This window comes from Sinohyriopsis cumingii, chromosome 5 (assembly GCF_028554795.1).
Source record: "Sinohyriopsis cumingii isolate HCF-2022 chromosome 5, ASM2855479v2, whole genome shotgun sequence".
Lineage (NCBI taxonomy): Eukaryota > Metazoa > Mollusca > Bivalvia > Unionida > Unionidae > Sinohyriopsis > Sinohyriopsis cumingii.
Window position 1 is genome coordinate 115,600,516 of NC_142965.1, and position 23,264 is coordinate 115,623,779.

General features: G+C 36.6%; 2 pseudogenes; both read right to left on the reverse strand.

Moving 5' to 3' along the window:
* Positions 1 to 14,020: 14,020 nt before the first annotated feature.
* On the reverse strand, positions 14,021 to 17,385 carry LOC149800028 (uncharacterized; annotated as a pseudogene).
* Positions 17,386 to 17,689: 304 nt separating this feature from the next.
* Positions 17,690 to 20,486, reverse strand: LOC149800029 (uncharacterized; annotated as a pseudogene).
* Between the last annotated feature and the right edge of the window lie 2,778 nt (positions 20,487 to 23,264).

A 23,264-nucleotide genomic window follows, 5' to 3' on the forward strand; every position in this document is an offset into this window, starting at 1 on the left:
ATGAACCATGAAAATATCAATGATGTAATTGTCGCTATTAAAAAATTAAAAAAAGATGGAATTAATATATCTGATGAACTTAATCCTGAAAAAATAGTTTCTGATTTTGAGATTTTACAAGAACGTAAAACCATGGGGACACACACACTATCATCTGAATACAGTCTCATGAAACGGATTCAATCGGCAATGTTTCAGTCGCTAGCTACCGTAGAAGATGATCATGTGAAGGAGTTCGTTCCTCTTTCTACCGCCGTAGAAAGAATTAAGTCGTTATTATCCCACGAGTATGAGGCAAAGAAAACGATTAGTACTCGCATAAGACTATTAAGAAAAATAATGTCAGATCGTGAAACGATCCAAGGTAACTTCGTTACTGGTGAAACGATCCAAGGTAACCTCGTTACTGATGAAACGATCCAAGGTAGTAATTTTGAAGATGACTGAGATCTTTGATCAGAAATATTATTCTGAATTTGATGGGTTAGTAATTTGTTTTTTTTTACTGAAATTTAACAAATTTGTACAATTTCCTAATTTTACAAATTATTTATTTCTGAATTAATTTATTTATTTACTGAATTAATTTATTTTTTTTTACTAAAATCAAGAAAAATGCACAAATTACTTGATTCTGACGGGGTAGTTGGTAGTCAAAATCAAAGAAAAATGCACGAACTACTTGATTTCTGACGGGGTAGTTGGTAGTCAAAATCAGGAAAATTGAGCAAATTCGTTGTATTTTAGTAAAAAAAAAATAAAAATCTCAGTAAAAATAATATTATTAATAAATAAAATTTGTTAGGAACAATTTGACAAGGTTAGAACTTTCTTGATTTTGACGGGGTAGTTGGTAGTCAAAATCAAGTAATTCGTGCATTTTTATGTTTCTGACGGGGTAGTTGGTAGTCAAAATCAAGTAATTCGTGCATTTTTATGTTTCTGAGGGGGTAGTTGGTAGTCAAAATCAAGTAATTTGTACAATTTCAGTAAAATTAATAAATATTATTTTTTTTAAGTTGATCGAATTTGATTCTGATCTCTGTTACAAATGTTCTTCTAACTGTTAAGAAATCCTCGTGTGTAAAAACCTTCCTCCACATGAAGATCTACGATAAAGTCTTACGACGGAAGTCCTTACGACAAAAGTCCTAGGACTTTACATACAGATTTATTACAAGCTCTTCTTCACGTATGTCAATCAAGCGATTAAGGTGGTCTGTGAGTTTAAAATTGATTCGTGTTAACATATTATTGTGACACCGCAAATACACGGGATTAGTTGGTTCTTGCACGATTAAATTTCCAGGGGGAACTTGTGGTGTGAACGTGTACAGGATGTATCCTTGTTGAGCCTGATTTGATCTTCCAAGATCTATTTGATAGCTGCCATCGATTACGTCACAAACCAGATTGACCGCGACCGTCGGTGTTATATTAACGATCCGCGGGGATACGTGTCTTCCGCCGCCATGTGGATCATTATCATATCTGAGAACGGTTGGAGGTGATACTAGTTTTTTCCACGCATCGAGTATTTTAGGGAAGTTTTGGTTGATAAGATCGTTTAATAATTTTACTAGTTCTCCAGCATCAATCCCGGGTATTACAAATGTTGGTAATTGTTGTTCAGTTATTTTGTAATGATTGAGAAACCATGGTTTAGCTTTATAATTATCAATAATTTCATCACCGTATTTAACCATGTTCACAATGATAGTTTTATTAACGTGTCTAATATCTGATATGACCTGATTTAGATGTTTTATCGTCTCAATGATTTTTTGTTTTACGTCATCGCTGTAGCTATCAGTAAAGAAATTTCGTAGTTTGTTGATTGATTGTTTAAATTCAAAAATAACAGGATCAGAATATGATTTAATAAATTCTTCATCTACGAGTGGATATACTCTAGCACCTCGAGCATTACGTAAATTATATATTATTATACGAATTTTTTCACCATCAGGAGTACTTGTAAAAACGTAAACGTCGTCCTCACTCCATGGAAATTTACCTCTATATTCAGGAACTGTCATAAATTTTGCTTCATCTGTGATAAAATCACCCCTCGTTGGTTCTGGTGGTCCTTTATGCACCGGGGGAATTTCAGGCCATCCTAGCACTGATCTGATTGAAGATTGATAAATATCAACGGCATAATCAGGCGAGTTTATTTCAACCGTCGAGGACAACGTCGGCTCATGAACGTTTATTGATATTTTTGATTCCTTTCCCGTTATTGATTTTATTCTGCGCGCAAATTCCTCACTGATCTCTTCAATCTGGTAACTGCCGGTTGGTATTCCAACAACAACCCAGTCAGGTGTTCCATCGGGTTTGTTCTTGTTAGCAAATACGAGCGAATTATTTGCTGGTGTACCATGAAACGATTTTGATCTGATATTGGGCCAGCTGTAATATACTCGTAATTGAGCTAACGCTATTTCTTTTACTGGAATTGCAGTAGGAAAATTAACACTAAATTCAGGATTAGTTGAACTTACCGAGATCATCGTTATCTTTGGCGGAGTTGTGTTGGTCACGATCTGCTGGAGTAATTCTGTCATTATTGATACTTGTATCTTTAATACCTTCATCGTATATTTTGGTCATCATTGAAAATTCGAAATCAGATATAATTCAATCACTGAGACTCGCTGATAACAACGAGGATAATTTCGAGTATGCTACCGTCGCTGTATGTAATTTTATTTTGTAATCGGATAACTTTTCGTTCGTACAAGTACATATTTTTTTTGTGATGATACCAAGCACACCTGCAATAGTTGTTGCTGCTGAAATACAAATAGTTACAGCTACTGGTGCCATCGTTGTCAACGCTGATAATATTACACCGGTTCCAGCAACAACAGCGGATACTGAATAAACAATCACATCAACGATAACCAATCGTCGTCGATATTTTTTTACTTTTACTGTATATTGATCGACTTGATCTTTTAGCGTCGCCTGCCATTCACGCGCTTGATTGTATCTGTATTGCGCACCGTCCATATATATTTTTATACAAACAATTGAGGTGTTTCAGCTACAAATTCCAAACACCACCAGTAAGATGTTGCGGTTAATTTCTTATCATCTGCTTCCAGAATAAATACTTCTTCGGTTCCGCTATTTAATACAACAGATACAACCCCGGAAAACCTGTCGGTGGAATAACGCCATGGAAACGTTGTAAATATTTCAAATTTTGCAGCACTAAACACAGATAGCCTGTACACGCCAGTGACTGTTGCGGTATATTTGATATTTTTATTCTGCGTTGACCATGTTGCAAATCCCGATGATACCGTGCATACGATGTTTGTGATATGCCCGGGAGTTATTTCAGCTGAAATTTTAATCAGATTGGTTTTACTGATAATCTCAGGAATTCCCGCTACGATGTCTAGTTGTGTTCGTTTGATCGTGTCTAGGTTACTTTTGATATCAACGAGTTTTATGTTGACGACAGGCGGAGCGCCGAAGAATTCTTCTGTGTTTTTTTGATGGTTTCTGCGAAATCTTGCAAAAGCGCCCGCGTGAACGTCATACTCGGCCCGTAGCGTGGATAGTTTACCATCCACGTTGTCAACGTATTTTTTTGTTGCTGCGTCTTCGTCAGATGTTGGATCTCTTAAAACTACTATTTTGTTCCCGTTCATGCTAAGTTCACCTGTCATCGTGTCACCGGTGCTTTTCACACAATTAGCAACGCTTTTTGTAATTTCATTTCTAATTGTTGCAAACGATATACTTGAATCTCTGATTTTGCCGCTATCAGTAAACACGGGAATATTATCCGTAACTGCACCGAGTACTCGCCGGACTATATCATTCCATCTGATATTGCTGGTTTTTAGTTTACCATATCGATCTTGAAAAATAACAACTTCATCTGGGTCAACTCCAGCAAGGTTCATAATATCAGCGAGGTCATCTTTAGTCGCATACTTTGACAGATCAACGTCGGATTTTATTTTCTTAACGCGTGAAGATCTTCCGTAAATGTCAACCATTATAATAAGATCCGTTGTTTAAAATGCTTTACGCGCAACATATCGGTTGCTTGTATAATCGTGCACGACTTTATGTGGCGGCTTGGATGATTTTGATATGGCGTCGAGTACATTAATTACTTCACGGCCGCATATTGGCGGATCTGTCATTGTTTGTGTGGGTAGCGTTGAATACCAAACTTTATAACCGCTAGTTGTTGCGTGGAGTGGTGCGACATACTTGATAAATTCAACAGGTGGAGCTAACCCGTACGAGTCAAAATAAACAATTCCACGCGGATCAATCGCGTATGATACCCAATGAGTACCAGGTCCGGAACGTTTGTCAAGATTAATAATACCTGTTTCTAGTTTGTTTGGTTGTTTCGGTAATTGATCTCGCATAAAAACACCTCTAAAGGCAGATATTTTTAATTTTTTAGCAGCATCAAGTAAATCAAAATTTGATGATGGAACGTTTAACGAAATGACCCTGGAAGCCTTAGGCCTCTCCCCCAACGAGATCCCGGTAATCTTAGACCGCGTCCCTTTTTTTTGTTATATCGTCCACCAGTAGCTTTTTCGAAAATTTTTTTACCCGCCGCTCCAGCAGCACCTAACGCAACTGCTTTTGCTACGGCTGGAGCAGCCGCAGCTAGTAATGCCGGAATGGCCGCAAGAAATGGGAATATACCACCCGTTTTAACCATGTCTTTGATGGCGCTCGGGGAGAGATGGAATTGAACTCCAGTTTTTGATTCTAGGGCTTTATTGAAATGTTTAATCTGATTATTTGTCAACGATAATTTGTTTGGACCACCACTAATCTGATCTCGTTTTAGTGATATTTTAGTTCCGCATTTGTTGGCGGTTTTTGATTGAAGCTTTTTTACCTGACCCGGGGTCAGAGTAACATTAACATGACCATACGACATTTTTATATAAAATATATTTTTCTAAATAACACGATTAAAGATTTTCCACCGGTGCATCAACGACCCTCATTCGACCACTGCCACCTTCAAGTAGCATGGCCTTGTCGCTAAGTATGACCGCGATCGCTCTGTAGGCACCACCAGCTGGTGGGTTAGTAACATGAGCTCGAAAGTGTATATCAACAACAGATTGTTTGGATAAATCAAGATGTTCTAGTGAAAAATAATAAATCGGATATAGACCTGTAAAATCTAGTTGTGATATTTGCAACCCGGTATCTATATTTTGATCACGTCCCATGAATGACATTAAACGATGATATGCGCGCGCTACATGATTTTGAACAAAATTTAGTTGTATATCCTCGGCTGGTTCTTGATGTCCATTTATCCGTAAAGAAACCTCACTAACTCCAAGATTATCAAATATCATATGTGATTGTTGTTGATCATTTATCCGGTTAATATTTTGTAGTGCAATAAAAATATGTCGTGGTGCAGAAACACCCTGTTGTGATGCGATATGCCATGTAAATAAACCATTAATATTGCTTTGAGCAGCATCTGTGGTTACTGTTAACCATGATAGCAATGATTTACCGCCTTGATCCATGAAAGATAGTAATTTTTGTTCCTCAGTAATAGATGGAGTCATTACTGGCATCCACAATGAAAGTTTTGATATATTTACTTTACCAGCATCAGCAACACCAGCACCTCGCCAAATTGCATCATTATCATCACCTTTTCTTACGAGCACAATTGTGTGTTTAGCTCCAAAGATGACTTTTCTAACATTTCTGCAAAACCCAAAGATGTGAGATAATGGAATTGCACACGAAAAATTTCTATTATCTCCTGACAGCGCCGCCCGGCGTGTTGCAAACCCTAAGTTGAAAGTCGTGGCAGTATCTTTTATGATTTCAAAATCAGCACCTGGTCTAGCTTCACGATCGGGGTTGGCACCTTCTGCCTGATTATCAACTGCAGTAGCCCTTGGAGTGAATAACTTGATATACTGATTATGGTTAGCGTTGTCGGTGATATCTTTAGCGAACATCATTGTTGGACCAGCTGATCTTGTGAAGTCGTCAGAATATCTCGCCAGACCAATTATTGTTGTAGCAACATCAACATCCTTCTGAATTGATTCAATATTTTTTCCATCAATCATGTATGTGGCGCTATCAAACAGTGCCATAATCCCGTTGTTGACAAAACCAACACGCAAATTAGCAGCATATGGCGTATTAGCTACAACATTCGTTACAAGTCTACCTTCTACTTCAATAAACGCCTCAGCGGGCAAGAAATATCTACTTGTATCATGAACCTGTAATTCGATTCTCCCCCGCTGATTTGGTAGTCTTGCGTCATAGGAATAAAATTGATAATCACGTACTGACTCGTACTTAAGGACAGGTGCCTCCATATCAAATGCTGGGTCTGATTCGCGCCTGAACATTTTATTATAGTTACCATTTTTCCAAATGATGATCATCGTCGACGAAGACCACTTCCTGCTATTAAATTTGATGTTATATTTTTTTCTGCTTCTTCAGATATCGCCGCTAGTTTTTGATTTGCAGCCTGATTTATTATTTTACTGACATCTGCGGGCATCACCTCAGTACTTGCCAGTTTCACCGGTGGTTGTTGTTTTCGTCGCAATAATCGTGATAATCTTTCTTTGATCGCCGAGAACGCCTTACCAGCAACATTGACAATTGCACCAGGAGCTTTATCACGAACAATATCAATAGCCTTCATCGATAATTGTTTTGCGACGGGTGCTACTTTTGGAGCTATCCTCGTGAATAATCCCCGAATGACATCACCAAGTCCATTTCCGTAAATTGCTTCATAGATTGGTAATCGTGAGTTTACCGCTCTAACCTGTGTGGGTTTACGATGATTATCATGCACAATCATCTTATTTTATTTACCATTTATCTAACAACTAGTCATCAACGAGCTCATCAATAAGTTCTCGGTAAACGCCAATATCCATGATACCGCCTTGAAATAGTCGCCGACAAATATCAGCTGCTTCATTGGTTATTTCTGGTGAATTATTTCCAGCACGTTTTCCTCCTATGAGAACTTCTAACCGTGACACGTCATTAATGATATTATCAGGACATAAACCAGATCCTGTTTTAGGTTCATCTTGGGGTGGTGGTTGCATTACCGAAGTAAGTACTTCAGCGGTGTCCGGGGGTGAACCTTCTCGAAATCCATGCGGTGAACCTGTCGGTGTAAATGTCATTTTCGGTGCAGGAATTTTCCTCGAGAAGGGTGATTTAAGTGACTCTTTAGCCTTTTTAATTTTCGACAACAACCTTTGCTGTGGCGAAGAAGATTGTTGTTGTTGTTCTATTTGTTGCAGAGGTGGAGGAAGCTGATACTGGGAGGACTCTCCTTGTTCTGGTTGTTCCCGTCTCCCTCTATAAAGTCTTTTTACTTCTTCTTTAAGTCCTTCAAATTCTGAACCTCTAGCTTGTTTTTTGTTGTAATATACGCGATATATCCATTTAATGAAATTATCATCATTTGTTTTTTCATAACGGGGTTTTAAAATACTAGATTTATTAGATAAACTATTTAATATTGCTTCAGGTAATCTCTCTCTTTCAGTTTTTCTAATTTCCTCAACAACTCCTTCTTTAAATCTTGCAATTAATCTTAAGCTTTCTTCTGCTGATTTGGGTTCAGATGCAAGTTTTTTTCTCACATCGGCGACTTCAGCACGAAGTTCTCCAATACCTTCAAGTATTTCCCCATCAACAGGTGGAGGCTGAGCTGCGGCTATGTTAGTTGGAAGGTCTCGTAAAATCTTTTTTGTTTGTTTGGTTCTTCTTGCTATTTTTTCAGCCTGTACCACAGTTTGTTTTGATACCGGAAGAAGATCTTCTTTGATGACAGTTGTAACTTGTTCAGTAGCTGCAGTGACGGGTTTAAATAGTTTTTTAGTGTCTTCTTCAAACTCAACTTTTGATTCTTGCTGCGCTAGCAGATTTTTTCTAAATGAGTCTCTGACAGGAAGAAATTTTTTAATTGTTTCTAATCGTTCTCGAGCTGTTCTTGCAGTATGAGATTCTGGATGTACCATTTTTATTATAACATAATAATTTAATTAATATCAGCAGAAGAGGAGCAGCAGAGAGGGTACCTACCAACGTTGGTCGTCAAAAAAATAAACAAGAAATAAATAAACACGTAGAGTACTTTATTTTTTCAGCTACTATTTCGAACTGAGGTTTTATTAGCACAATCGGTCATTGCAAAAATAAACATCTCAAGGAAAGTTCATTTGTAAAATCTGGACCTTTCTACGAGATGATTTATTTGTTTGTTTTATTTATTTTGTCGGAATTCTATGGTCTGTTCACCCTCTCTGCTGCTGAGCTTGATGTTAAGAAGAAAAAAAACAACAATCTAAAGAAAAAAATCATACAGAGTGACAAAAATACCTTAGATTACACCCATGACACATTTTGACATAGGACCCTCTCTTTCATAATATACAAGAGAGAAGGTACGGAACTTCCAAATACTTCGTTCCACCCATGACCCTCGATTTACTTCTGCTATTTCCGTCTTTAAATGCACACGGCCATACTACATGGCTTGTTTTACTCCTGAGATATTATTCTATCCATTAAGCCATCACTGACTTTTCTGCGTTGTACCAAACTGAAGGTACGGGCTCCGAAACATGCAATTTTCGCGAATTTTTTCATTGTGGACAAGTGCGTGCACATGTGAAAACAGGTGACAAGAGGTATATGGACAATGTTTTCAACTCTTTGGTGTATCCCTTCTTGAATTACAGAACAGTGGTAGATGCAAAAGTAAGTTTTTTACTTACCATTAACTCAATTCAGCTTTAGGAATCATGTTCCATGCAAGAATTAGACATGGTCCTCTACACTGCACATACATCTGCATTGCGACTCTATTTTCAAAATAGGTAAACTATGAGGCACACGTATCAACGCTGAAATATGATTGGCTCAAAAGATTTTACTTAAATAACATCCATGCACCGTCACCGTTCAACGATGCAGACTATCTGTACCCCGGCAAAAATAGGTATTAATATGATCTTATGTTAAAAATCATTTGAATGTGTTAAATTAATGAGAGTATAGATTAAAGTATTGCATATACTCTACTCATCTTCATAATTTTATTATGTGTGTGTGGTGTTCGTGATGAGGATCGTGTTTTAGTATTAGCATATCAATCGGGGTTTTCGGCACTTTTCGACTTGTACTGTTTTGGCATATCGCCGGAATACAACAGACCTTAAATGGACTACAAAAGCTGAAGACCGTTTCTCCTTGAATAGCTGCATACATTTTTTATGTGTACTATGTTTTCGGTTTTGGTTCTCAAAATTGTATATCGTGTTTTCTTTAGACAAGACGTTTTTTTTGTCGTGACATACGATTATAGATGCCTTCTGACCAAGTCACTAGCAGACGATCTTCTGTCAGCTTCTATATGTTACCACCAAAATTGTTAATTTTGAACAAAGCAGAGCGAGGCAAAGTAAACTTCAAAGACTGATATTAATAGATAGCACTATTGACGTTATGTACATGTGAGTACGTTTTTTAACATTTTCTTGAGATACAAGAATAATAACTCTTTTCCCAACACTATAAAATCAACAGTAAAACACTATAAAATCAACAGTAAATCTGTCCAAATACCATTAATATGGCTGCCGATTAAATCATTTTGAATCTATCTTTAATCCTGAAAAGTGATGGCAATATTATGAGATTAAGCTAAAATAACTAAAAGTGACAGAGGAATTGCTGTGAATATAATAGGTAGTTTAGCATAATTATCTAACTACTCAATTGCATATAACTGAGCTTTACATATATTTATACATTTTGTTTTAAACACTGTATTGTACTTTTATACATTCAAAATGAAATGCAATCTTTTTAAATGAATGTGGTTTTTGGCATTTTATAAGTCTGAAACGACCTTTCCAAACGCTTCTCCTTTGAATTTTTTATTATAAATGTGTATTGTCAATTTATTCAAATGCAATGGGTGTTGTTGAATTATTTAAAAGAAAATTAGCTTGACTGTTGCATATTTACAATTAACATAATTAAGTGCCATGTTTTACAATTCATCATTAAATTTTTAAAAAATACTTGTAACAAGTCCACAATCATGTTCAGTTTAAAGCAAAATGAGGCATTTTGACTCATTAAAAAGGAACATAATGTGTACATTGGAGGGCAGGCAGGTACTGGGAAACCATACTTGTTACAAGAATGTGTGAAATACTTAAGAGGGGAAGGCAACATTGTACATTTAACATGTACAAATGGCATGGCATGCACCAATTATCCTTCCCACATTGGTGAAGAGACAATACATATGTGGACTGGAATTGGAGATGGGAGGCTAACATGTAAAGAAATATATAATTACAAAAAATAGCAACATGAAAATCAATTTTGAGAAAATAAAATCTGCTGATGTTTTTGATAGTAGATGAAGTCTTGATGTTTAGTAAGCGACTTTCTGAGAACTTGGAATCTATTTGTTTCTTAAAGAACCCATCAAAATTATTTGGTGGGATGCAGGTTATTTTTGGTGGAGATTTCTTCCAGTTACCACCTGTGAGGAACATCTTTGATGGTAGTTATTGTTTTGAATCAGATTTGTTTCACATGGTATTTTCACACAGAGTATTTTTAAAGGATATTGTGAGGCAAACTCAACACGCGTTAATCGATGCTATAACTGAATTATCTGGAGCCAGAAAACAAATTAGTGATGACACCATTTCATTAATGAATCAGTTGTATAGACCTCTGGCAGATGATGGGTTGTCTAGTCTTAAACTTTTTGCAACCAATCAGATGGCAGATTCTTACAACAGAGAGCAGATATTGAAAATGGAAGATTTATTTGAATATGTTGCTCAGGATGCTGGTGAGAAAAAATATATCACCACCATATTGGCTCCACAGGCTTTGGTTGAAAAAGAACTGCCTTGTACTGTTGATACAAAACACATCTGACACCCTAGTGAATGGTTCACAGGGTACAGTAGTGAACTGTGAAGAAGATGGTGTGACAGTGTTCTTTCATAAGATGAAATTGACAGCTACAATTCCCAAAAAGTCATTCAGAGGTAAGAGCTTTAATTAAAACAGTATTGATCAAAGGTGTTGATTCAGAAATTTTATAAAAATAAGTTCATGCTCATGCATGAATGATTTTTGTTTGCATAAGACATCTGAAATTATATTCATGTAATCAAATCGAAAATGTGAACATGTAAATTTAAACTCTGAACATGTTAACTACCAGTCATAGTTTACCATGCTTCCATACACCATATTAATAATACAATTACATACAAATTAACAGCATATAGCACAGTAAAACCACACACATATACACAAACTCTCTTTCTCTCCATATATATATATATATATATATATATATATATATATATATATATATATATGACATAATGTTAGGAACTTTTCAGTGTAAGTGTAAATGTGGATAATGTTTGCATTTTTTAAGCATACAATGTTAGCTATACCAATGCAAACTTTATATTAAAAATAACATAAAGATAACCAATAGTTTTATAACAATTTTTTGGTGTCTGTGTGTGTGTGTGTGTGTGTGTGTGTGTATATATATATATATATATATATATACACACATATACATTTAGGGATGTGTTCATTCTTTTTTTTATTACTTTCAATATTTTCTCTTCACAGAATACAGTCCCAGAACAAAAGTAAATCTAGCAGAGAGAATTCAGTTACCACTGAAGCTGGGATTTGCACTGACCATTCACAAGTCTCAAGGAATGACACTCGACAGGTTTGTTGGATAATTGATTTAATAAGTTGTAAATTAAACTATTCTTTTTTCTGTGTTTTACTTTTATCCATTGAAACTGCACGTTTGCTCTGTTAATTCAGCATTAGGTACAAGGAATATGTAACAGGAATTTGTTATTCATACCTGCTTTAAGGAACAGATTTTGTGGGATATATTTGTTTTCATGTTTCACATCCCTCTTTGCATACACAACCCTAAATTAATTTTTATTTCTCTTGTTTGTATATAACATTCCCTTAAAAAAATTAAATGAGCATAAGAGAGTGTGTAAATTACAAACCAAAACAAATAAATATATAAATAAATAAATGCTATTTTCTCTCTCCACGTAGGGTTGAAATTGACTGCAGACAGATCTCTCACCCTGGTCAACTGGCTGTTGCTCTTGGACGGGTGCGTACACTAAGTGGTCTTCGAGGGATTAATTTTAACAAATATACTTTCATCCCACAACCAGAAAAGATCCACAGTTTTTGCAATCACTCATCAGTTCCTGAGGAAGAGGACTTGTCATGTTGTCATAAAGACAGGTTGGTAATTTTGTGAAAGGTTACACATTTGCTGTTACCTGAGCAAGGTGTTAGAACGGTATTAAAATACAATCACTACAAGTCCTAGAAGTTCATATATAAAATGTACTTGCGGTTTGTAATGATTGACACATATGTTAATAACTATGACCTAGGGACTTAATGCATATATGGGGCATGCCAAGGTGATTGACACGTGAAACCTTGTACATATCATTTAATGAGCATTGACAGTTAATAATTTTTGACTGAATGTAGAAGGCATATATGGAACAAGATTTGATCCAGTGTATGTATTGCCTAGAGGGAAATACCCCAAAAGCTCAGACTTTTAGTTGGGGATATGTACATTTGTTGATTTGTAAAGGAATCATGACAAATCTCATACAAGTGTGGAAAATAGCAGAAAATAGTGCTGCCAGGAATTCAACGGTCATCACACAAGAGTTATGCCGTATGATCAATAAATGTAATTATTCGATAAAGTTCACATGACTTTGGTGCACTCTTCATCAGGATTGTACATACAAAATACATAGAGACAGGTTCAAATGCTGCTAATGGTTGCTGCTAAAATTCTGTATCCCAACTGTATGGTGACAATGAGTCAATTGAAATTGTGGTGTCAAGCCTATCTCTAATGTATTGTACTTTGTCACGGAAGAAATTTGTAAACATGTCTGGAAGGTCAACTGGAGAGAAGGTAGTTGGAAGTGGTGTAGATTTGTTCCTAGACATTAGCTTGTTAGTAATCTGAAAGAGCTCTTTGCAGCTGGAACTTTCCATGATCTTAGTAGTGTAGTGGGCTGATTTCGCTGCATGGACTATATTTGTGACATTCTTCTTAGCGGCTTCATAGATTTGCTTTTGAATAGTGAGTCTGGTGGAAAGCCAAAGCCTTTCAGCTTTATGGTGGTCTCTTTTAGCAGTGCGAAGCTGGTCTCTAACACTGCTATACCATGGAGAACACTTTGAATTGATACTCTGCACTTGGTAGCTGGGGCATGTTTGTCGAGCAATGAACGCATGCAGTTATCGAGCTGTTCTGCTGTAGGAGGTGAGCAAGTTGTTAGGTTTGCTTGGATGTCATGCATTAGTTTGGTTCTATTTATCATACGGAGGTTTCTCTTAGTAGCAGATAAAGGTGGAGGGTTAGGGACTGATACATCAAGATGGCATATAATGCAGAGGTGATCTGATGCAAGTTTATGGGATACCAGGGAGGACCATAGAATGTTATCATCAGGTCTATGAAGAATCCAGTCTAAAATGTGACCATGTTTATGGGTGGGTTGGTTAACCGACTGACTGAAACTGAACTGAGTGTGAATGCAGTATTGTGACTGTGTCTACAGCCTTATGGGTCTTAATTCAGTAATATGTGGATGGAGGCTTTTTCTAGTTTTTTCCTCAGCGGTTGTGGATTACTAAAGGCATATGATGTAGCATTAACACGTTTTGCACCAGCATTACCTTTCTTTGACAAACTGCTCTGTCCAAGAATTATGATATTGAGGTTTCTTCTATATTGGAGTCCATTTGGATGGGAGTTGGGCCCAGTGTATGTTACCCTTTGTTGACAGAATTCATTTTCTACAACATCAGAATTAATTTGGGCTGGGGTAACATGCCATGACATGTTTATGACTTTTCTACATAGCTGGTCATATCCTAAAATGCATGCATATAGGTCTTCAATGCACTGACGCGATCTAAGCTTCTTTGCCTTAAGTTTTCTGTTGATTAGACATCTTCTCTTTTGGCTATGTTTCCTCCCATCTCTTGAACCAATGAAGGATTCTCATGCAGCCTCATGTCATTTGCCTGAGATATGGATCTTTAATCATGAACATTTCTTATCAATCTGGATGTGTGCTTCAAGAGGTCTATTGCCCCTGAGAGTGAGGCTCCATTCAGTCCCAATGAAGCTTGGTACTGAGTCATAAGGTTCAACATGTCATCATTTAGTACTTTTCAGCCAGATGGTTTCTCATCTTTTCCATGGCATTTGGATATATGTGTATTTGTGCTAAGGCTCTGTGGATTTGCAAAGGGCTTGTCTTATCCCAGTTAAAGGCATCAACCCACATCTGCCACTGAATGTTGTTCTTGTCAGGCAGCTCAAGGTTTCTAGTGCAGCCTTGTTTGATCCCACTTTTCATAATATTATTTCTTATTTTCTTGATGACATGTGAGTAATCCATGCTGAATACAACTGTTTGACCAGGATTTACAGGGCCTGTCACATTATGGTTTGTTGAACTCATATTAATTCCATGCATATGCATAAATGAGCAATTGGATTGGGCACCATCCATGTTCACATAAGCTGTAGTAAATCCATAGACAAATAGTGTGTCTACTGCTCCCCAGAACAATGTATATAATTCTGATGCCTGGGCCTGTCTAGTGATGAAGTGTGCAAATGGAAATCGAAAACATGTGAGGCCAAGGAACACCATCTGCAATGCATAATTACCTAATGACTTCATTTGTTTTCCATTTTTTATGGTTTTGATGATGTTGCCTTCATCTCCATAATCTGAAAAACCCACAAGTTCAATTACATCACCGTTTTTAGCAATCTGTAAATCTTCTTGAATGGACATCTAATCAAACATGATACCACCTGTTAAGCCGTCAACAGGAACATTTAATCTCTTTGCTTCTTAATACATTCAGTTAAAAATATCATCTTGAAAGCCTGCATAATGCTGTATGTTGTTCTTGTAAGGAACTACAGTACTTGGAGAGGGTAATAAAATAATATTACTGTCTTGTAGGCTTTTATATGCTTGATGACTTCTTGAGTATAGGTCTAAACAAACTGAAATTAACTTCTTACTCCATCGATAACCTCTTGAATCCTTGGCAACACTATTTTTGGCCAGACATAACAGAAAGTCTAACATTTCAGGGGAGGCATTTGGAATAAGTTTCTTAAAATCTTCCAATGTTACTTTTTTATGACATCCTTGGAGTGCCTCTGTATCTTCATTTTCTTCCCCTATATCTTCCATGTTCCTACTTTCTGTGACTTTAAATTTTTACAAGCCCTACATGCCTTAGACCCTTGGGCAAGATATTTGATGACACACAAACAATTTACAGATCTCATTTTCTTCTTTTCAGAGGTGAGGGTCTCGACAAAGTGATTTCTTTTACATATAACTGAGATGGTTACTCCTATGCCTTCACACAAGTTAACACTTTCAACTTGCTGACACACTGCCTGTATTCCATCCAGTGGCGTAGTGAGGGGAGGGCAGATGGGGCATTCGCCCCGGGCGCCGGTGGCTGGGGGACGCCAAAGGGGCGCCCAAAGTGGCCCAAAGTATCAACGATGGATTTGTTGGATTATATATTGAACCCATTAGTGAAACTGGAATGCACACTTATTTTAAGTAACACAATACAAACGATGCTGTTTTGGCCAACGTCTGCTATATAGCTGTTGACTGGATTACAGTCGTGCGGGCGGTCTACTGGTTAAACGATTTAATTGAACACATACCGCGTATCTAGTCCGTGGTATATAGGCCAGACCTCCTTGGCCATACATCACAGGCCGTATACTTGTAACATAATATCTAATGCTCCTTGCTCATCAGTTCTGTCACGTGTCGCTTGTCAGGCAGCCAGCAGCAAGTCGAGCAGCAGATAAGTGCAGCAACAACTGTCTGTTAGACCGCTACTGCTAGTGAAAGTGAACCTGTTCACGGTTTAGAAACATTTAGATGAATTTACATTTCAAACGTTCATTATTTATCGAGACCATTTATAATTTTTTCTCTGGTTCAACTCTTCGATGGGAACAATTAAAGAATGCAGTTTCTATCACAGTTAAATGTGAATGTGAAACTCGATGGAGTTCAAGATCAGAAGCTGTTAAAGCAATTTATGAAGGACTCGATGAACTAGTGGAGCTGCTTGAAAAGCTATCTGATGATGAGAGCCAGACCAACGATACGAGAACTGATGCAGAGATTTTACTGTGAAACATGCTAAGCTTTAACTTCATAACTTTACTCCACTTTTGGCAGTACTTTCTTGGAAAAATTGAACGTGTTCAGAAAAGGCTACAGGATCCCACCATGAACTTCAAAGATGCAGCATTAGATATTGAATCACTGGAAAATAAATTTAAGAAAAATCGAGAAGACCTGTGCAGAGATGCTATTGAGAATGCCAAGAAAAGGTTTGCAGAATGGGGCATCGAAGTTGAAAGACGAATCTGACGAAGGCGAAGAATGCCGGGAGAATTGGCACAAGGCTCGGGTCTTTCAGCAGAGGAAGAACTTGTGCGTGTCATGAAATCTGTTTTAGATCGTTTCCAACAAGAAGCAACAACCCGATTCACTAGGTTGAACGATCTGAATTTAAAATTTGGATTTCTGCTCGACACACAAACTCTTCTTAGGAGTGATGATTTGGATGTCCAGCATGTCCTCCGTCAAAAATGCTTAGATTTTGGAAACTTTTATGCCACTGATGTTGACGGGGAAGAACTGTGCACTGAGATTTGCGATTGTAAGATGCTGCTGGATGCTAACAGAGATACTTTACCATTGTCTCCTTTGGATCTTCTTTCTTTTATTGTGTCATACGGTGATGATGTTTTTCCAAATTTACGCATTGCCTTGCAAATTCTCCTAACAATTTCTGTGTCAATAGCAAGCTGCGAACGCTCCTTCAGCAAGTTGAAACTGATCCTGTCATACTTGCGAGCGTCGATGGGACAAGACTGTTTGTGCAATCTAGCACTGCTCAGTGTAGAGAGAGACACTAGAAACAATTGACTTTGATGATGTTATTGATCAGTTTTCAGCAGTGAAGGCCAGGAAAATAAATCTTTCATAAAACGCTACATGTAATGTAATGTATATTTGCAATCTCCGATTGACATACTTAACTATTTGGATATTATTTTTTCTAAGCAGGCTAATATTGTTTTATAGCCTATGCTACACTTTTGCTAGCAATTAAATTGTAATAATTTAATAATTATATTATGACTGATAATGATTATGTTTACTTTGGAAACAAGGTAATATAACTGCGCGACGGGCAGCCGGGGCCGGGGGGGAGGGGGGGGGGGGCGGGCGCGCAAACTTGGGTGTTTTGCCCTGGGCGCCAAATATCCTCGCTATGCCACTGATTCCATCCCTACTGCATTCATATTCATTATTGATGAATAACCTCTTTAAATCTATTTCCTTGCCAGCAATTTCCAGGATCCAGTCATTCTCCCGAAATGTTAAATGTTTGAAAATTGGAACTCCATTGCATGATAATCTAGTTGCTACCAAGCAATCTAATAAACCCTGTTTAACTTATTAACTTTGTACATCTCTGGAAGATCACCTCTTATCAAGTCTATACGTTCCTGCCGAGACATATTCTGACACCCATCTTTGACAGCATCAATTGGTTTTATGGAAATTCCAACATATTTTGTTCCACTTCTGTTTATGCCACTCCTGTGTTTCTTTGTGTCAGGAAATAACTGCTTGACATACTTTCCAAATAAATAAATATCTTGTAACGGTTCCACGCTTTTGCACAGCAATTCAAGTTTGTAAGTACTGTATAGATCATCCGCCTCTATTTCTGCTCCATCTTGCACTTTCAGTCTTGATAGTAACCTGAAACATGAAGGCGCTATTATGATGTACTTTATTATAATGTACTTATTATAATATGTTTTTCAATTACCATGAGTAAAGTGACAACATGTGTATGTGTGTGCATTTCATAGGTAAATGGAGGATTTGATTTAACTAATAAAGCAGAGGACTAGCTGGTTGAAAAACAATACTGCTTATCTCCGATATATTATGATAGAGAGGGTCCTATGTCAGAACGGGTCATGGTGGTAATCTAAGGTATTTTTGTCACTCTGTATGATTTTTTCTTTTAGATGATTGTTTTTTTCTTAACATCAAGCTCACATCAAGCACCTGTGTTCTTTTGTAGAGGAGCAGACGGTTGCAGGTGCCATTGGTGGGGCTGTTTCACGTATGGCAGGCTGGACGACATATGATAATGCAGGTAAGTTAGACAAAATGTTTGAAATATTTCTACTTTATAGGTTTAAGTTACTGTAGTTATTTAATGATTTGATGTTTTTGTGTCCTGATATTTGAACTATTTGATTCGCTGGAATTCCTTCATCATTGAGCTTCTGGATGAGGTGCTTCCAAACACTATAAATAGAAAGTGTAAATTGTAAACAGTACAATTACATGTATGTAAGTGGAATGTACATGCAGGTATTCATAGCTTACAGTAGTTTTACAATTTTCTTTACTTACACACCTTCACCAAAGTACTTGCTATGATACAGGTAAATTGCATTATTACTGTATTTTGTAACTTGTTACAACTGTCTTTATATTATGCTAAGGTGCAGATGAGAATTTAAGATTAGCAAAGGTTGTCTATTTTGAATTGAACAGGATTACTTAAATGAGATTTCATCTACTTAAATGTGATGACATTTGCATGTGATAAATAAGTATTTAGAATTTACCTGTAAGGAGTTATATGCTTTCCATTAGGAAAGAGACCTGTATCAGTCATCATTTTCTTCATGATCCCATATTACTTGTTGATCCCCATTGGTGTCTTTTTGTACCAGCACTGTCCTGGTTTGGGGTTTGCCACATTTATTGAGAGAAGAAAGGGACTCTCAGGGCCATTCATATCTGCAGGATGCTTGTTTCTATAAAGTTTGTAAAGACCTACTGGGTCTTTCTGAGGGATGTCAGGTATGGCATACGCTCTTGGTTTTGCTAGCCTGAAAATTGTTGTTGTTGTTGTTGTTGTTGCAGGGTTTAACGCCATTTTTCAGCACAAGATAGGTTATACATGGCGGCCAGTATAAATGGTGGAGGAACCCGGGAAACCCCTGGAAAGAACCACCGACCCACGAGAAGCTACTGGCAGGCTTTCTCACATAACCACATTAACCGAATCCGAGACTTGAACACACACAGACAGAGAGAAATGGCAGTGATTTGTAACAGTGAGAGCTTTAGACCACTCGGCCACTCAGGGCCCCGCTAGTCTGAAAAAAATAGAATGAATGACTTCATTAGATTTTATTCACTTGTTCACATGTATGATCATTTGTCTTAATGACAAATTAAAAACTTGATTGATTCAAGGACGATGCATTATTTTCCTTTCAGATCTCTTCAACTCATTCAGCTTTTACAAGGAGAATGAACTGAAACCTATGCTTGCTAACTTGAGTTTTTTTGAGTACTTTGCTATTTGATTTGAAGTATACCAGGAAATCAATAACCAGCATAGTGTTTAATGCGCAGCACTGGCAATGAGTTTCAACACTTCTTAATACATCAGAGACGGAAGAAAATAAAAGTTTTTTTTTTTTTTTTTTTTGCTTTCTAGCAGATAAAACTTTTCAAACTGGCTTACTTTATACACTAAGCAAATTTCCAGAAATGTATGACATTCATTCTTTTTACATCATGCACTTATTCATGGTAATTCTATGTTTTAATTATTTTAACATTATTCAAAGTATTTGCAAGGATCCATAACCTTATATTTCTTTCTTTCACTCCAGTTCTTGTTTTTGTCTGTCTTTCAGCATTATACACAATATACATGTACTCCAGGCTGCTGTCATCTACTTGCAGGGAGAAGTCACCCCACTGCAGGTTGTGTGTTTCCTTTCCTGTCCGGATTCCAAAGTGCATGGTACAGATGAGCCACATCGAATGTAAAAGAGCAGTCAGATTGTCAGCACCCAGAGTCTTAGCATCATGCATCTTCTGCAGGTCCTGGTCAGAAATTGGGTCTGATGCCCTCAGTTTGTTGCCTTGTCCCAACTTTTTTAGATCCTTCAGCTTCATTTTTAGAACAGATCTACTCTTGTCAAATTGAATGTCATTTATTATGGATACACCATACGACTTTGTGCAATCAACTGATGATATCATACCTCTAAGTGATGATGGTTCAAATTCATCACCTCCTGTTTTCCTGACAGATAAGATTAAATGAGAAATGTGTTGATTTAGATCTGATGGTGGGATGAACTCTGAGAATATTTGTTCCCGTTCACTCTGAAGAAAAGTCATGAACAATTTCAAGTTACCTTCAGTTTTTTTTCTTGGTGTTGATATTTGCCTGTTCTTCCAAGAAATCATCCACATCTTCAGAAGTCACTTTCTTAACTCTGTCACACTGAAAGAAATTTTTTGGCTGTATCATTTGAAAATCTATTTCTTGAAGATTTTCATCATCACTTGTCACATCTCACAGTAATAGTTCTACTGCAATTTCATCAGTACTCAGCTTTTCCATTTTAATTTTGGTTGCAGATACCACGGAGATAACAATGACATTTACATAAAGAAAAAGTAGTTCACTGACAGAAACTGAAAGGGAGGTAAGTATGTTCTGACCCAAAAAAGTAGTTCCTGTAGTGAAAAAATATTGTTATTTTTTCACTACAGTGAGATATCAATATTATTTTAATTAGAAAATCAAGTAATTCACTGCCTAGCACAAAATAAATATATATATTGTTCAGATACATCAGTCGATAAGTAAGTCACCCATCATGTCCAATGCATCTGAATGAATCATCTGATCATCTGAGTGAATGCCTAAGCAGTAATGATGAAAATATTCAAAGAACAAATCAGTTAAACAAATGCATTTTTGGGCTATTTATATAACAATGGCATCTAAATTCACTAAGCAAAAGAATTTGTTTTATAAAATTATATACCACAGTCCAGAAAAGAAGTCAAGCAAGCATAAGATGAAATTAGTAATAGGTGTTATCGAACATACACAACCACAAAACACTGATGAAATTTTCAACATGTTTTACATTACTGAGCATGTGAGTCTCTATGACAAAATTCATGTCGGTGTCATATTCAGTGATGGGTAATACAAAATACATAAAATTCTTGCATGGAAAACAAGTATAGGCATACTATACTTCCGACTCTTGTGGTATATTAGGAACTTTTCAGATTGTTTTTAAAGCAAAGCTGCCAGTGCTAAAATGCATAAAGCCACAGTGAAAATATACTGCATCTTGCTGAAATAACACGCAAATTAAATATGATGCACAAACGTACATAATTATCAGTAGCAAAGCCAGAAAACTGCACACACACGCACACACACACACACACACATATATCAAGATATCATGCCCGTTACAAGCCGACATTAAGATCTGAGGACCAGAAAAGACGAATTGAGGACAAAAGTAATAATGTGATGACATATATACCTAACATCTTAAACCAAAACATAAACACATTGGCAGTTAAATAAAGAGGTAATTCCTATTTGCATCTGTTTATTGGTGAAGATATACAAACCCCTAAATTCAAGCAAGGGAAATAACACTATTAACAAAAGAAATTTCTGTGAAATCTGAATACAGGTAAAACCTGAATCCGCTTATAACGTGATACCAGCATGGCTCCCATTTTTTCATTTAAAGTGACCCCTCTTTCTAACATCGTAAATACATGCTCTCGGAAGAGCCGATTATTCGTACTCCTAGCAGATTTTTAATCTCAGCACTGTGTTTAATGTTGCCTTAACGTCTGAAATTTTCTAAAACATATTTAAGTGTTATATTTGTTAACGAGTATATTTGATGTCTGATGAAATCTGGCGAACAAAACAAACGATACATGATCGAAAGGTTAGTTAAAACTGATGACATTGAAATTTCAATGCACATTTTCTATCGGGAACATTTTTGAAAAACATCACAGAACACCACATTGGATACTGAGGTACTAATAGTAGTACCTCTCTTTCATTTAGACTATGAGATCGTAGCATTGAACATTACTACTACTAATAATAATAATAACAACAACAATGACAGCAGCAAACATATTTACACTATTTGCCTTAAAAACTGGAATCCATATAACATTATGTTAATTACATGTTAGTTAGAACTTTAGTTCATTATATCCCTTCGGTAAGAATAATCAACAATTGTGTATAATTCAGAGGTTCTCAAACTGTGGTGTGCAGAATACTGGTGGTCTGCGAGCTCCATTCAGGTGCTCCATAGAAAGTGGCAGTAGTGATCTAGCAGTACAATCAATATTAGGAAAGATCATTATTTATCTACCAAGACCCTCATCAATATTCATTTAGTCCACAAAAATGAGACCCTCTCGGAAAATTAATCCATAAAATCGACAGATTTTAAAATCATGTTCATGACTTTGGATTGATAACATTCTGTCAGTTAGATAAACTGTATTGTTGTTTGAAGTACAGTGTGACACCGCTATAGCTCGCTCTGTTATAACGTGAATTCGGATATAACGCGGTTGTGGCATGGCTCCCGAAATTTCATATACATGTACTTTTCTTGTGCACAACAAAAAAAATCTTAAAAAGTATGAAAAAACGTAACAATGTGCTTATCATTTTGGGGAAGAGATCGCATATGACTAATACAAGACGATCGTGGCTTGGCTTCTGAAATTTTATATGCATTTTTCTCATACACAAATAAGTAATTTATTCTTCTTAAAAGTAAGAAGAAGAAAAAAACGCATACAAAGTTTATTCTGGGATCGCTTAGGTCTTTGCCATTGTCGCAAACTTGGATTGTTTTTCCTTATTTTCTGCAAAACATACCATGTGGCTTTTTATTTATTTGCGACATTGTTGGCTGTTTAAACTTTTATATACGACCATTGGTTTGGAGTGCAGAAATTCAGAGGCCCCACGAAAGGAAGCTGCAAACTGGATATAAAATGCACTGAAATTTATCTATTGTTACATAAACAAATTCTTTGTCCATACTGACAAACCACCTAAACAGTGCATTGTTATATATAATCCGCTTATCTTGA